The sequence below is a fragment of the Arvicanthis niloticus genome, chromosome 8 (assembly GCF_011762505.2).
Source record: "Arvicanthis niloticus isolate mArvNil1 chromosome 8, mArvNil1.pat.X, whole genome shotgun sequence".
NCBI classification, from domain to species: domain Eukaryota; kingdom Metazoa; phylum Chordata; class Mammalia; order Rodentia; family Muridae; genus Arvicanthis; species Arvicanthis niloticus.
Genome location: NC_047665.1, coordinates 50,567,830 through 50,580,740, shown reverse-complemented (window position 1 = coordinate 50,580,740; position 12,911 = coordinate 50,567,830). Strand labels below are relative to the sequence as shown.

General features: G+C 41.9%; 1 protein-coding gene and 1 pseudogene across 8 annotated transcripts in view; one reads left to right on the top strand and one right to left on the bottom strand.

Annotated features, from left to right (window-relative positions):
* Dip2c (disco interacting protein 2 homolog C) overlaps positions 1–12,911 on the top strand; it is a 395,546-nt gene that overhangs the window by 45,080 nt on the left and 337,555 nt on the right. The window lies entirely within an intron of this gene.
* On the bottom strand, positions 2,522–5,081 carry LOC117714246 (WW domain-binding protein 11 pseudogene; annotated as a pseudogene). The gene has a single exon (XR_013112249.1). The product of XR_013112249.1 is annotated as a WW domain-binding protein 11 pseudogene (transcript).

The window sequence follows — 12,911 nt, the reverse complement described above, 5'->3', positions numbered from 1 at the left end:
GGACCTCTCCTTTTTTTTTTTTTTTTTTTTTTTTCTTTTTCTTTTTGTGGGGGAAAGGAAGAGAGGCAGAAACCCATCTTTAACAAGGCTTAGGGTGCCACACAAATGTTTCACAGTTGGGATTAACATATTCATAAATGTGTGTTCATGTGTCCTGTATGTGTAAGCTCAGTTAACATGTTGGTTGGGGATAACCTTCCTCTTGGGGTCTAGGATTTTGCTATGATACATGGAGTCCTATGACTATGCATGTCCTGTTCTACTAATCCTTATTCTTGAGGCATGAGGAATGCTGGCTTCTCTCCTGCCTTCCATTGTGAACTTGTTTTTTTAGTGTGTGGTAAGACACTAGTAGAAGAGATTATTTCATAGTCTTTCAAGGAAGAATTGTACTTTAGGGTGTCCTCCCCCAGTGCTGATGCCCCAGTTATCTCTGAGTGTTGTCCTTCACATAGAACAGCTAGCTCCTGAAAAAGCCAGGCTATGTTCTTTTTTCTAAACTTTAGTTTTTAACGCTTGGATACTTGTTGCTATTGTCCTTGCTTCTTAGTCAAAGCATTGGAGGAACACCCAAACTCTCCATAACCTTGATAGAAGTCCTTAGGGTACATTCACGTAGCTTATTAGCCTCCTTTCTTCCTGATTTCCGGGTGCTCGGCCAGGTGTTGGAATGTGCAGGCAGCTGCTGTGCCCTAGTGGAGGCTAGCACCTGTTTGTGGCCTCATGGAGGAAATACACATGCCCAGGAGCATGGGGAGTGACTAAAGGAGTTGCAGAACACCCTGGGAACACCTAGAGTTAATAGGAGTGAAAGAAACACTTAAGCTATACAAGCTAGACAGGAAGACTTTTCTAGACACACTTGGACATTGACTTTTAATTATACCAATGGGTAATGTTTTAAGTCTTTCCCTCTGGTGCCCAAGATGAGGTATAATAATGCTGTTGGTTTGTGGTGACCTAGCTTAAGTGTCTAAATTGATCAGGGTCTTGGTTTAATCTGTAAATCAGTTACAATTTGTATATTTCAAAGAGATCCCAGACTTGTAATGTTCTATGAACTATTATATGTAGCAGAAATGTTAGTTTTTATTAACAAAATCAAATGCCCCTATGTGAGCTTTTTCAATAAATCTGTCCAAATGATTTACTGGCTTTTTTTTTTTTTTTAAATCAAAACCCTTCCTATGCTGTTCATCTTGAGATAAGAGTTAACATTCTTGATGTACTAACTGATTCCATTGTGTTAATTATATCCTGGGAATACATATATCTTAATGTACACATAATTAATACTTAAAAAAATCAGTAATAGGGCATGCCAGTTGTTTCTTAGTTTCTTTGGTGAATAACATGTGAAGAACACTCAGTACTTGCCTGGTTACCTGTGGTCCGTCCCTCCACCTACTTAGTTTTGTGTCTTACAGTTTACCAGTGCAACTTCTATAGCAGAGACAGAAGCCTGTGGGCTGGGCTTTCTAAACTGGGAAGCAAACATTTCAGAATCTATGTAGCTTTAACTTCATTAGAGGACTTATTTATTCTGTTACTGTGCAGTTTTGAGGAAGAGAGTTTGTTTTCTAAAAAAAAAATCTAAGTTCTTAAATTTTTAACATAATAGAAGGGACAACTTATTTACAGAAATGCTGGGTATATAGCCTAGGGAGGCAGCCACTGTTTTGGGTTTATTCTAATTCAATGAAAAAAAAAACTGCCATAGCTACAGTTAAGGCTGAGATAAACCTATTTATCCCAAGTTGGAGAAAACTGAGAATACATTTGCTATTTCTTCCTCCCTTTAGATTTTTAAGTTCTGGAAAAAGTGAAAAGCCACACCAGTGTTCCACAAAGATTCTTATGCTATTGTGCATCTGTAGACTGGAAATAGAAAGTGGACCAGTTGGGTGCTGGGTTCTGTACCCTCTGTAGAGATACAGGGTCATTCTCAGGAAGCAGCAGGATAGTACTGAGACTGTTAACGATTATCCTGATTATCCATAAGATGTTTAGTTCCCCTAAAGAATGAATTATTCTGTGGTGTCAAAGTATGTACCCCACTGATATTTTTCTAGTAGGTTGCCTAAAAGGTGACAAACAATTCTGGTTTAAAAAGGATATCGTCATTGCTGTCAGTATATGTGATATATAGTTATGGCTTTAGAGTCCAGTGTATTATGCTGAAATCCATTGTCACCTGTGGTATGAACACTGATGGGTATTTTCCATATCGATCAGAACTTGTGTTTTCAGCCATGGGTTGATAATTGTGATGTGAATTAGCTGCAGCTTTAATCTGAGTAGTTGGGCTAGCCCACATGGGGATCAGCTGTGAGTGGTGAGAGGTGGGGCCAAGGCTGTGTTCATATTAACTATTTCAGTTTTTGCTCAGCATTGGTCATCTGCCTCTACAGACCTGTTTGTCTGCAAGCACTTAGTTTTCTTTCATAATCTAGTTTCAGAAAAACAAATACCATTAGTGTTTTTTTTTTAATTTTTTTTTTTATTAGCTTGTGGAAAATAACTTTAATCCCAGAATTGTATATTTTCTTCCCACATATCCTGTTTTGAATTAGGAAATGATATTGTAATCCATTTCACTACAAGGAAAATATTACAAAATATTTACAGGAAAATATTAAAAGTAACTCAAACACAAAAGTCAGGATGAAATAAACTTTTCCTTTAGAATTCTCTACTCCAGTGCCCAGGGCACATGAGTCGAAACAAGTAACTAAGACCTCGCTGACAGAATTCCCAAAATGGAGAGGGGAAGAGAGGGAGGAGCTGGTGGTGTCACAGGGAACAGGTTAGCAGCAGTGCCTCACATCCTGGCAGTGGACGCTGATCTTCACTTTATGTTTAACAAGAGCCTCTTGTTCCACAAACCAGTCCTCTGAACAGAAGCCTGTCCTGGCAGGAGAGTCTGTCACAGCAGCCCTTCCATCTCTTTCATGAACGCTTCATAAACATCGTCCTTAGTTTGTACTGAGACAGGAACTGAAGGACCAGATCTCGGGGCTGCTTTGGCAACAGGCCCAGCAGAGTCATCCTCTGACCTTCTTTGGGGAACAGCAGTAGCCCCCTTATTCTCGCGGCGCACCCTCAGTGCAGTGGGCACAAACCGCGTGACCTCTGCCTTGGGATTGGTGATCTGGGGCTTGGCACGGATGGTCGCTGTGGCTTTCTTCTCGATGGTGGCTGCACTGGCATCATCCGCCTTCGGTCGCTGAATGAGGCTGGGTGGGGCACTCAACACCCCTGGGTTGGGCAAGGGAGCTGGTGGGAAAAGGCCAGGTGGGGCAGGTCCAAGAGGAGGCACCAAGGGTGGGCGCATCATGCCAGGACGAGGAGGAGGGATACCTGGAGGTGCAGGAGGAGGTAGCCTTGGTGGGGGTCCTCGAGGAGGGGGACCAGGGGGCAGACCTGGAGGTGGGCCTGGGGGAGGGCCAGGAGGTCGGCCTGGTGGGGGTCCTGGAGGTAAAAGTCGTGGTGAAGGCCCTCGGATTCCTGGCATTCCAGGTGGTCTCAGGAATGGAGGAGCTCCTGGAGGTGGCCCAGGGGGAAGGCCTGTGGGTGGTCCAGGAGGTCGTAAGGGTGGGGCAGGTGGTGGTCCAAGAGGCGGCGGTCCTGGCATGGGCGGTGCTTGTATCTGAGAAGCAGGAACGGCCTGAGGAGGAGCCTGCTGCTGTGAAGAGGCGGATGCGCCATCAGAGTGAGACTCCTCTTTATGCTGCTTCTGCGATTGCTTTTCTGCTTCAGAATCATCAGAGTCGTCGTCATCATCATCTTCTGAAAATTCCTCCACTTCACGTCCTTCCTCAGGGATTTCCTGACCTGCCATTCGCAGCATCATGGCTTGCAGAGGAGTCAGCTCCTTCACGTTCTTCTTCTTCTTCCTTGATTTCCCAGGCATATCGGCAAATCTGACGCTCAGACCTGACTTCTTCTCCTCAGCATTGTCACGCTCACTGTCATCGCGGTGCCCAAACTCATCCCCGTCACTGTCTGCATCCGATCTGTCAGTGTCACTGTCCTCAGTACTGTCATCATGCTTATCCTGATCCATGTCTTCAGGATAGCCGTCGTCCTCACTGGTGCTGGACATGTCATCATCATGACCCCGCTGAGCAAGCTCTGGACTGTACAGCATGTCTTCATCTTGCCTCCGAGGGGGAAGGTCGAGAGCAAAGCCCACTTTACGGCCATACATCTGCAGAACTTGAGGAGGAGGTGGGCCAGGGGGAGGGCCAGGTGGCTTTCTGCCAGGGGGCAAACGGGGAACACCATGTCCCAGGAGAGGAAGGATAGACACTGCCCGAGTTGGAGGCCCATACGCTGAGGTTTTCTTCAGGATGGAGGGTGGCTGGGCACCAGGAAGAGGAATGTCCTGGATCAAGATGTTGGAAGGAGCATGTGGCATGTCTGGCAAAGGGATGCTCTCTACTTCCACATGCTGAGCGTTCTTGACGGCATCAAAGTACTGGCTCAGTTGAGCTCTCTTCTGTTCATATTGGACTTGGAGCTTTCTCAATTCTTTGTAAATATCTGGGGTTTCTTTTTCATAAAGTCGTAGAATTCGTTCAAAGGTTTCCCGCAGTTTTTTTCGCTTGTCTTTCAGTACTTTCTCATTCAACTGTGGCTGTTGCACTGGGTTAAACTCCATTCCATCCAGTTTCTCCATGTCCCGGATAATCTGTTTGGGATCTTTCATCTTCAAAACTGCAGCTCGGACCATCATGCGCTGTTTTTTGTTCTTTTTCAATTCTCTTTTCCGGGCTTCCTTTCGGGCTTGGTCTGTGGGGTTCATAAACTTCCCACTCTTGGTGGAGGATGTCGATCTTCGTCCCATGTTGACAATTTATATGATTTACTTCTTCATAAAAAAAAAACAAAAACAAAAACAAAAACAAAAACAAAAACAAAAAGAAAACGACTGCGAGGCTCCCGGGACGTGGAGAGCGAATAGCGGGCGGTCCCCGTGTATTTTCTGCGAAGGGGCCTTCACCTCTGCCTCTCGGTCAACCATCCAGGCACCGCCATCTTGAAACCTCGCGCCCCTCGGCCAGCAGCATTAGTGTTTTAAGACAGGCCTCTTGTAGCCCAGTCAGATCAGAAACTTGCTTTGTAAGCTGTTGGGGTCCACACTAGCCCCACGTTGGGGCGGCCAAAAACCGTCACAGCCCAGGGAAAATGTTGAGGCCCGGGCCGACCCACGTTTGGGCGGCCACTGTATCCCGGCCCAAGCTGCCGCTCCGGTCTGCGGGTTCGAAGAATGGAGACCAGACAGGGTGTGATTCAATCCCGTTTATTCTTCAGTCTCTCTTCCTCTAAGTGTCTCCTCCTCTGTCTCCTCTGTCTGCTGTGTCTGATTCTGTCTGGAGCCAAGCGTTTTCTACCTAATGTCTGATGTGTCTGATTCTGATCTGGTCTGTCTCTGCCTTTTATATGTCTCACTTCTAAGCCACGCCTTTTGGTCACACCTTTAATCACGCCCTTAGGTCTTGTCTCTAACTCTGATCTCTATACTTCTAAGTTATACTCTTAAGTTACACACCTTTAATCTCACACACCTTTAATCTCACACACCCAAGGTATCTAAACCAAGATTATCAGAGTGTGCTCAGCTGTTGTAGGCTATTGTAATCCAAGTCACATGTCAGGGTATATGGCTCAAGATGGCTGCAAAGCTGATAGCCGCTTTCTGCTAAAAGTCGGCCCCCAACAGTAAGCTGAAAATAACCTTGGACTCTTAGTCTTCCTGCCTATATTTCCTAAGTGCTGGGATTATAGATGTGTTATCATGTACAGTTTAGAACCATAATTTTAAAAGAGGTAATGACAGTTTTTAATGCTGAACTGTTTAAAGACCTAAAATACAGGCAATAAAGTATCTATAATACATGCATGAAACTTTAAGGTTTCCTTAATTACAATGGAATAATATTATAGCTTTTGAAGGTATTTTAATTACTTTTCTATTTTCTGTGATAAAACACCAGGCATTTAATTGGGCTTGTGGTTTCAGAGGGTTAGAATCCATGATGACAGAGCATGATGGCAGGCACAGCTGAGAGCTCACATTATGATCCACAGTTAGGAAATAGGGAACACTAGGAATGGCATAAGTCTTTTGAGAACTTCAAGCCTGTTCCCCCAGTGACATACCTCCCCTCTCCCAGTGTATGCACAAAAGAAATACTAGCATTTTAAGAGTTTCATGCTCTGCAGACTGAGCTAGTTGGGTACTGTCAGTAGCATTAAAAAACACTTTTTTTTTTTTTTTTTTTTAAATTTAACATTGAAATTGATACCGTGCTGTGTTTGAAATCTATCATGACTCCTTGTCTTCTTATTGGAGCTTCCACACAAGGATCCAGTACTTTCTGTAATAACATGACTGTGTGTGGCACTCATAAGCAAGGTTGATTTCTTAAAGACTGGTGTTGGTGGAATAAACAACAGGTGATGTCAGCTGAGGATGGCAGGTGGCCAAAGCTTTCTAGAAGGGATTTCTGAGCCACCTCATTAAGGAGAACTGTGAGTGGAGAGTGCAGCAGTAGATAAAAAATGTAGTTTAAACACCAAAGTCCAGAAACAGGGAGACGTAGATCTCTTGGCCAGCGATAAACAGCTGTAGATTGTTAAACCACAGCATTGTGATGTCAGGTGTGGGATAAAGAAAGGTGTTCATATAGGTGGGTTGTGGGTCACAGAGAATATCGTCTTTTTTGTCTAGAGCTTCCTGGCAGTGTGGTATCTCTGAGGGAGTGCTATTTCTTGAGTCTTCAGTGTTGTGCTATATACCTTGGTGTGGGCTGGCATCATCACATTTAATCTCCATAGTAACCCTGGGAGGTGTAGCTTCAGTTACTACTTCATCTTATTCTAATACACCCAAGGAAAGATCGCATTACCTCTGTAAGGTCATAGAGCTTATTAGAGTAGGTCAATGTCGAGAACCTATGCTCTGATCAACTTGGCTGTTCATAGTTGCTTTTAGTGCAGACGTTGAGTAAGGAGGTTGAGCTTGAAAGTGGTGTGGACTGCTAACTAGGGAGATATTGAATACTTTGTATTCAGATAACTAAAGTTGTTTGAGACTGCATTGATTAAACATACATGAAACATAAAGGAGGAGAAACAGAAGTAGCTGTGTGGAGTGGGAGCAGCACCAGGACTCTGAGATTCAGTAAGACTTGGTGGCAGTAATTTAGGGCAGAGCACAAGAGGAATATGGCAGAAGAATGAGCTATGTGGTAGGACTGGATGTGTTGAGTTTGGAACAAGACCTATCTAAGCAAGACCAGGGTCTTACTTCCTGGGTGGCAGGAAGTAGATGAAAGTAGTATTACTTTATGAAAGAGGCGATTAGAAGACCCTTATATAGAAAGTTTGAGTAGGCAGGTGATAACCTGGAGAGTAGCCTTAGGGCACATTCTAAGAGAGAATGCTGTGGAAATAACCTATTTAAGGATGGTTCTAAAGCAATTAATGATACCAGGAAAAAGCTGAGACTGAACATGCTTATTGAGTTTCACCACTAAGGGACTATGGCTGCCTGTCAAGTTACATTAAAATGTATTGAGCCAGAGAATATATCTGGCTACCTGTCAGTCATATCCACCAAATTTGTAAAAATAGTTGGTTACTGGAAATGATTAGTACAAGGGATTTCCAAATGGGGTAAATTCAACTTTAAGCCCAAGCCTTTGTGAACCTGTTAGGTATTATTATTATGTTGTTATTATTATACTTTACACGAATGAGTTAACAAAGTTCTTAAAAGTTGGCTTTATCACAGATAACTTAATGGGGTTTTTCTTACTAGGAGGTCAAGCTGGCATCTCTGATTATAAAAGAAAATGTTAATAATAGTATTCTCTATGAATTGTAGGCATCAGATTTTGTTAGTTTTCTTTGCCTTTTCTGGCAATCAAGCTTTTGTGTGGGTGGGGTAGGGTGTCTTTTTATAAAGTGTTGAAATGGATGTGTTTGAGTAGAGCAAAATAAATATAGATAATTCTTTACCCTGCTAAAGTAGGGATGTAGGATTCTTCCCCACCCTCAAAATGAACTCAAAGATTGATTGTAACTGGGAAAATTATTCTGATAGTGGATAAGGAATGTTGTTTCTGATAAGAATAATCATTGTTCGGTAATGGATTATGTTTATTCTGTTTGTATTTGTCAGCTTTTAGAATCTTATGTTTTAATTTTGGAAAAATTAAAATGTTTTCCCTTTTCCAAGCTGACTTGGCATCTGTGATAAATCAGGTGTTGATATTGTCCACTGCTCCCCTTACCTGTACCTTGTCTCCTCTTTCACAGTTTGTGCAGTTTATTCAAGTGCATTTGTTTCCCTCCTAGCCATTCCCCTTCAGGGAATTTACATGTACTGATGAGCTTGTAGAAGGACAGCGTCTCAGTATGTAGCTTTAGCTGTTCTGGAACTTTTGTAGACCAGGTTAGCATCAAACTCACAGAGAGCTACCTGTGCCACTATACCTGGGTCTATTAGAATTTTTTTAAAGTATTTTTTTTCCTTTGCCTTCCTTCTGAAAATTTTTTCATGCATGTTGGCCAAATTAAAAAAAAAAAAAAAAAAAACGGATTTACCGATCTAAATTTGGAAAATTTCTTGTACACTTAGCATTGGTTTTGATGGAGATTCTGGCCATTGGCTAATTTTCCCCCTCTGATACTTTGATTGATGTGAGAGAAAAGAATGGAAGTGAAGAAATAGTAAGAAATGATAATGGTTTCCAAGTTACTGAGTCTACCTGATTAGGGTAAGAACTGGGTTTGATTTGTTAAGGTGATCTTCAGGTGTCTCCGTCCTTGCTTGTACCCTGACTTGGGGTTGCCTAAGACTTAACCAATTAATCCTGATCTGCCCTGAGTTTTGACCTTCCCTCAGAAGATACGCTTTCAAGCTTTCATGGACCTACCTAGAAGACAGCTGTTGCGTGTTACTTGGAGCTTGCTAGTGGTCATTAAGGGAAATAAGGTTCCTCTTGGCTTGCCTAACTTGTGTCTTTGATTCCAGAGTAGAGTGGTGCTTTTGATGCTCTGGCTTCTCTCTCTCTTGGCAGTTAGTCCCAACCTGTATAGTAGGTAGTTCTTTTATAGGACTCATTTCTTGCCTCTCTTCCAGGGTCAGAGCTTTGCTAACACCTACCCACCCCACCAAACCCAGTGCCTTGAAGGTGGTTGTTTGTTGGAATAGGATTCCTGCTTGTGCTTGGTGCTGGCTCATCTCACCCCTAGTTTTTCCGCACCAAAGTGATTTTTATATAGTTGGCAGGGGTGGGGAGGTTGTGTCTAGATGGCTTTCTGATCAGTGTCTCTTCTTGCTCATCCTTAGCCTTCAGCATTCTATTAGAAAATTTAAGTGGACTCTCTTTAGTCCTTTGGATAGTCTGCATCTTTCCCTCTCAGGCTTTGTTGCAATGAGGCAGAGCCAGCCTGTCTGCGTGGTACATGGTAGTCACACCACACATTCCTAGCCATTGTTGTCTAATATGCAACCAAGCATTCCAACACAGGAGTCCATGGAGGGCATTTGACTTTGAAACCACAACAGTGCTCTAACTTTCCTATCCATAAGTATCACATCAAGAGTATCATATTTAGGGAACTCCCATTAAATTTTTATGCATAAATTTCCATTATTTGAAAAAGCCACAAAGCATATTATCCTTATGGTGAACTGCTTCTTCCAAGAGCGGAATTCACATTTTCTGATCACCTGACTATGTATTGGATACACAGCTTTGCTTTACTTTAGAGACAAGATCTTACCCTTTGGCCAAGTGATGTAAGTGACTCCCTGCCTTAGCCTCCAGTGCCCCAACCTTAGTAATGTGCTGCAGCAGTAGTCCTAATCATAGTCACTTGAGATACTTTTGCCAGTGAGGAATCTGAGATTCTTTGCCTCAGATTTGATTTCTGGTTTAGGTTCCAGCATACCATGATTGCTATGTGAATAGTTTAGGGAGTCTCACTGTCACCCTGAGGAGAAGGTAGAGAAATAAACATTAATGACTGTTTTCCTCAAGACCATAGATTTGAAAAGTCAAACTGGGGAGAATAAATTTTAGGAAGAAAGTGCATTAATTACATTGGACTGAAGATGCTCATTTCTTCAGTATTGGTTTGTTTATGGAATTGGCCCCATCAAAAAATACATCAGGGGAATTGGAAGTTTACATCTGTTAGTCTTTGATGTAAATGGCTATTATCACAGCCTAAATTAAGTTTAAATTTTGCATGAGGTTCAAGTTATAAACTGCTACCTAATAATTTAATTGATAAAATTGTTTTGAAAATCGTCCCAGATTTAGAATCCAGAGCAAATGACAGTTTTTTTTAAAAGTGTGTAGTGGGAGTGGAGAAGTAATTGGAGTTTTTTTTTTTTTTTTTTTTTTTTTTTTTTTTTTTTTTGACAGAAGCCCAAGATATGCTGGTATAGAAGAGTTAGTTACGGCTTATCAGTCTTCGATAAAGCAGAAAAAGAGTGGACAGATTAGTACTGAAGTTTCTCATACCCAGAGCTTCTAGATTGAATCAGTGCAACCTACTTGAGGGAAAAATAACCTGTGACATTGGGTGTCTAAGCTGTGTTTTATTTCTAGAGGTCCCTTGGGTGATAAGGTTAGCCATGGTATCTCTTGTTGGGAGGGTAATGTCATATGATTTTAAACAACAAAGTTGAGGAATTGTTGGTTGTGGCTCTGTTCCAATTGGCTTTCTGTGAGGTATGCATGAAGTGTGGCTATGTTCTTCAGTTGAACCTATGGGTGGCTTTGTATTGGAGGATTCTAAAATTCTAGTAAGCAAAGCTTAACAAACCCTTGTTTAAAGCTATGTCTTCAAGCATCCCAAGTAAAGTTAACCTTTGTAGCATATCTAAATCTGGTAGGACGCATGTTCTTGAGAACTGACATTTTTATCTCCATTCTATAATTGCAAAGAAGTTAGTATAAAGGCCTTTTATTGGTTAAATTATATTTTATTGGTTATATTAGCTTATATTAAAAATGACCTAAGAAGTAAAACAGCACAATGGCTTGCTCCTTCAATATTTGCTCAAATATTTGAATGTTTGGTTCCCAGTTGATAGACTGGGGAGGATTAGAAGGTATGGCTCTGTTGGAAGAGGTGTCAACCCAGGCCAGGCCTAGTCTGGCTTTCTGTCATCTGTTTTGGATCAGGATGTAAGCTCCCAGCTACTACTCCAGAACCATGTCTGCTTGTCTGCCTGCCTGCCTGCCTGCCTGCCTGCCTGCTGCTATGTTGCTGGACTAACCATGATCATGAACTAATCATCTGAAACTGTAAGCAAGCCCCTAATTAAATGCTTTCTTCTATAAGCTGCCTTGATCATGGTCTCTTTATAGCTGTAAAATAGTTATTAAGATAATATCATTTGAACACTAAAAGATTGCCTGCAAGTTTAAGTTTTTTTGAGTTTGAAAAGATAGCTATAGTAGCATTTGATTAGATGAAAGATTGAAACCATTTGCCTTTTGTTTAACATCTGGATAAACTATTTTCACTGAAATAAGGCAAATGGAGTACACAGATTGCTGTTTTGTCACCTAAGTATTTGCAATATGAGCTGACCTAGGACTCGAATCTTACACAATTTCATAATAGAATTTAGATTCTACATTTCATCGAGGAGCACGAGATGTGCCCTGGAAATTTGTAAAAAGGTAATTGCCTTTCTCTCTTGCATAGAGTGAACAACTAGTCTTTTTTTCAGAAATAGTACTAAATGATTGGTGATATCATCTCTGATCCTGATGCCAGTATTGAGTGGTCATTGGTCTCACTCATCTTAAGTGGAGGACACTGAAATCACGTGAAGTTTTACTTGTTATTAGACTAGGTGTCAAAGACAGAGCTGGGGGTTGGGGTGATAACTAATTTGCTAAAGTGTTAAGTATGTAAGTCCCTGAACTTGTTCCCTAGAACCCACATAAAAAGCCACACATGGTGGTTTGCACTTATAGTCTCAGGGCTTGGGAGGCAATGACAGGCAGACTCCTGGGGTACTCATCTCCAAGTAAATGAGACACCTTGTTTTAGAATTACAGGGCAGATGCCATTCTTCAGGTCTCATCTGGTTTCTGTATACATTCCAGATCACACAGGCCTGTTGACTTAGAGAATGAGTTCTTACTGAACTGCTTTCTCATGTTGCCAAAGTCCTTTCCTTTGTTGACTTAATTTGAAGAACTCAGGGGTGGTGGACATTTTTTTTTTTTTAAATTTAAATTACACTTAATTATTCTGTGTGTATATGGGACGGCAGCATGTGTGTGTGAGATCAGAGGACAGACAACTTGATGAGATTGGTCTTTTTCCTCCCATGTGGCCTCTATTTACATTGGTAGGATAGTGATGTCTATGGCAGCAATAGTCTTTTGGGCACATTAAATTGAATTATAATATTTAATGACAATGGATTTGAAAAGATAAATTCCAAATATAGTCCTTTAGTCACAGGTGACTGCTGGCTCCTTCATTAGACAAAATAAAGTTCTGAAAGATGGCTCTGTGCCAGAGTGGGATACCTTGGCAGAAGAGCCTCTGAAAAGATCCCTAGGCTTTTGGCTGTGAAGGGATTCTGATGCCTGTTGAAGAGTTTGAGAGTGCTAGCTGCTGATTGCTGTCTCTGCCTATATCAAGTGATATGCAGACTATGATGAATTTGTACTGTGACAGAGTTAGCATTGTAGAGTTTAGGTATTTTGTGTTGATAGCTGAGTGATGAGCCAGGCCACATAAGAGTCTGGGGGCAGCTGTGTGCTTGCTTGGCCAGGCTCCCTTAAATTTGAGTTTGTAGGGGAAACACTAGCTTCCATAGTCTGAGCTTTTCACATAAGGATGGTAGGGTTTGCTGT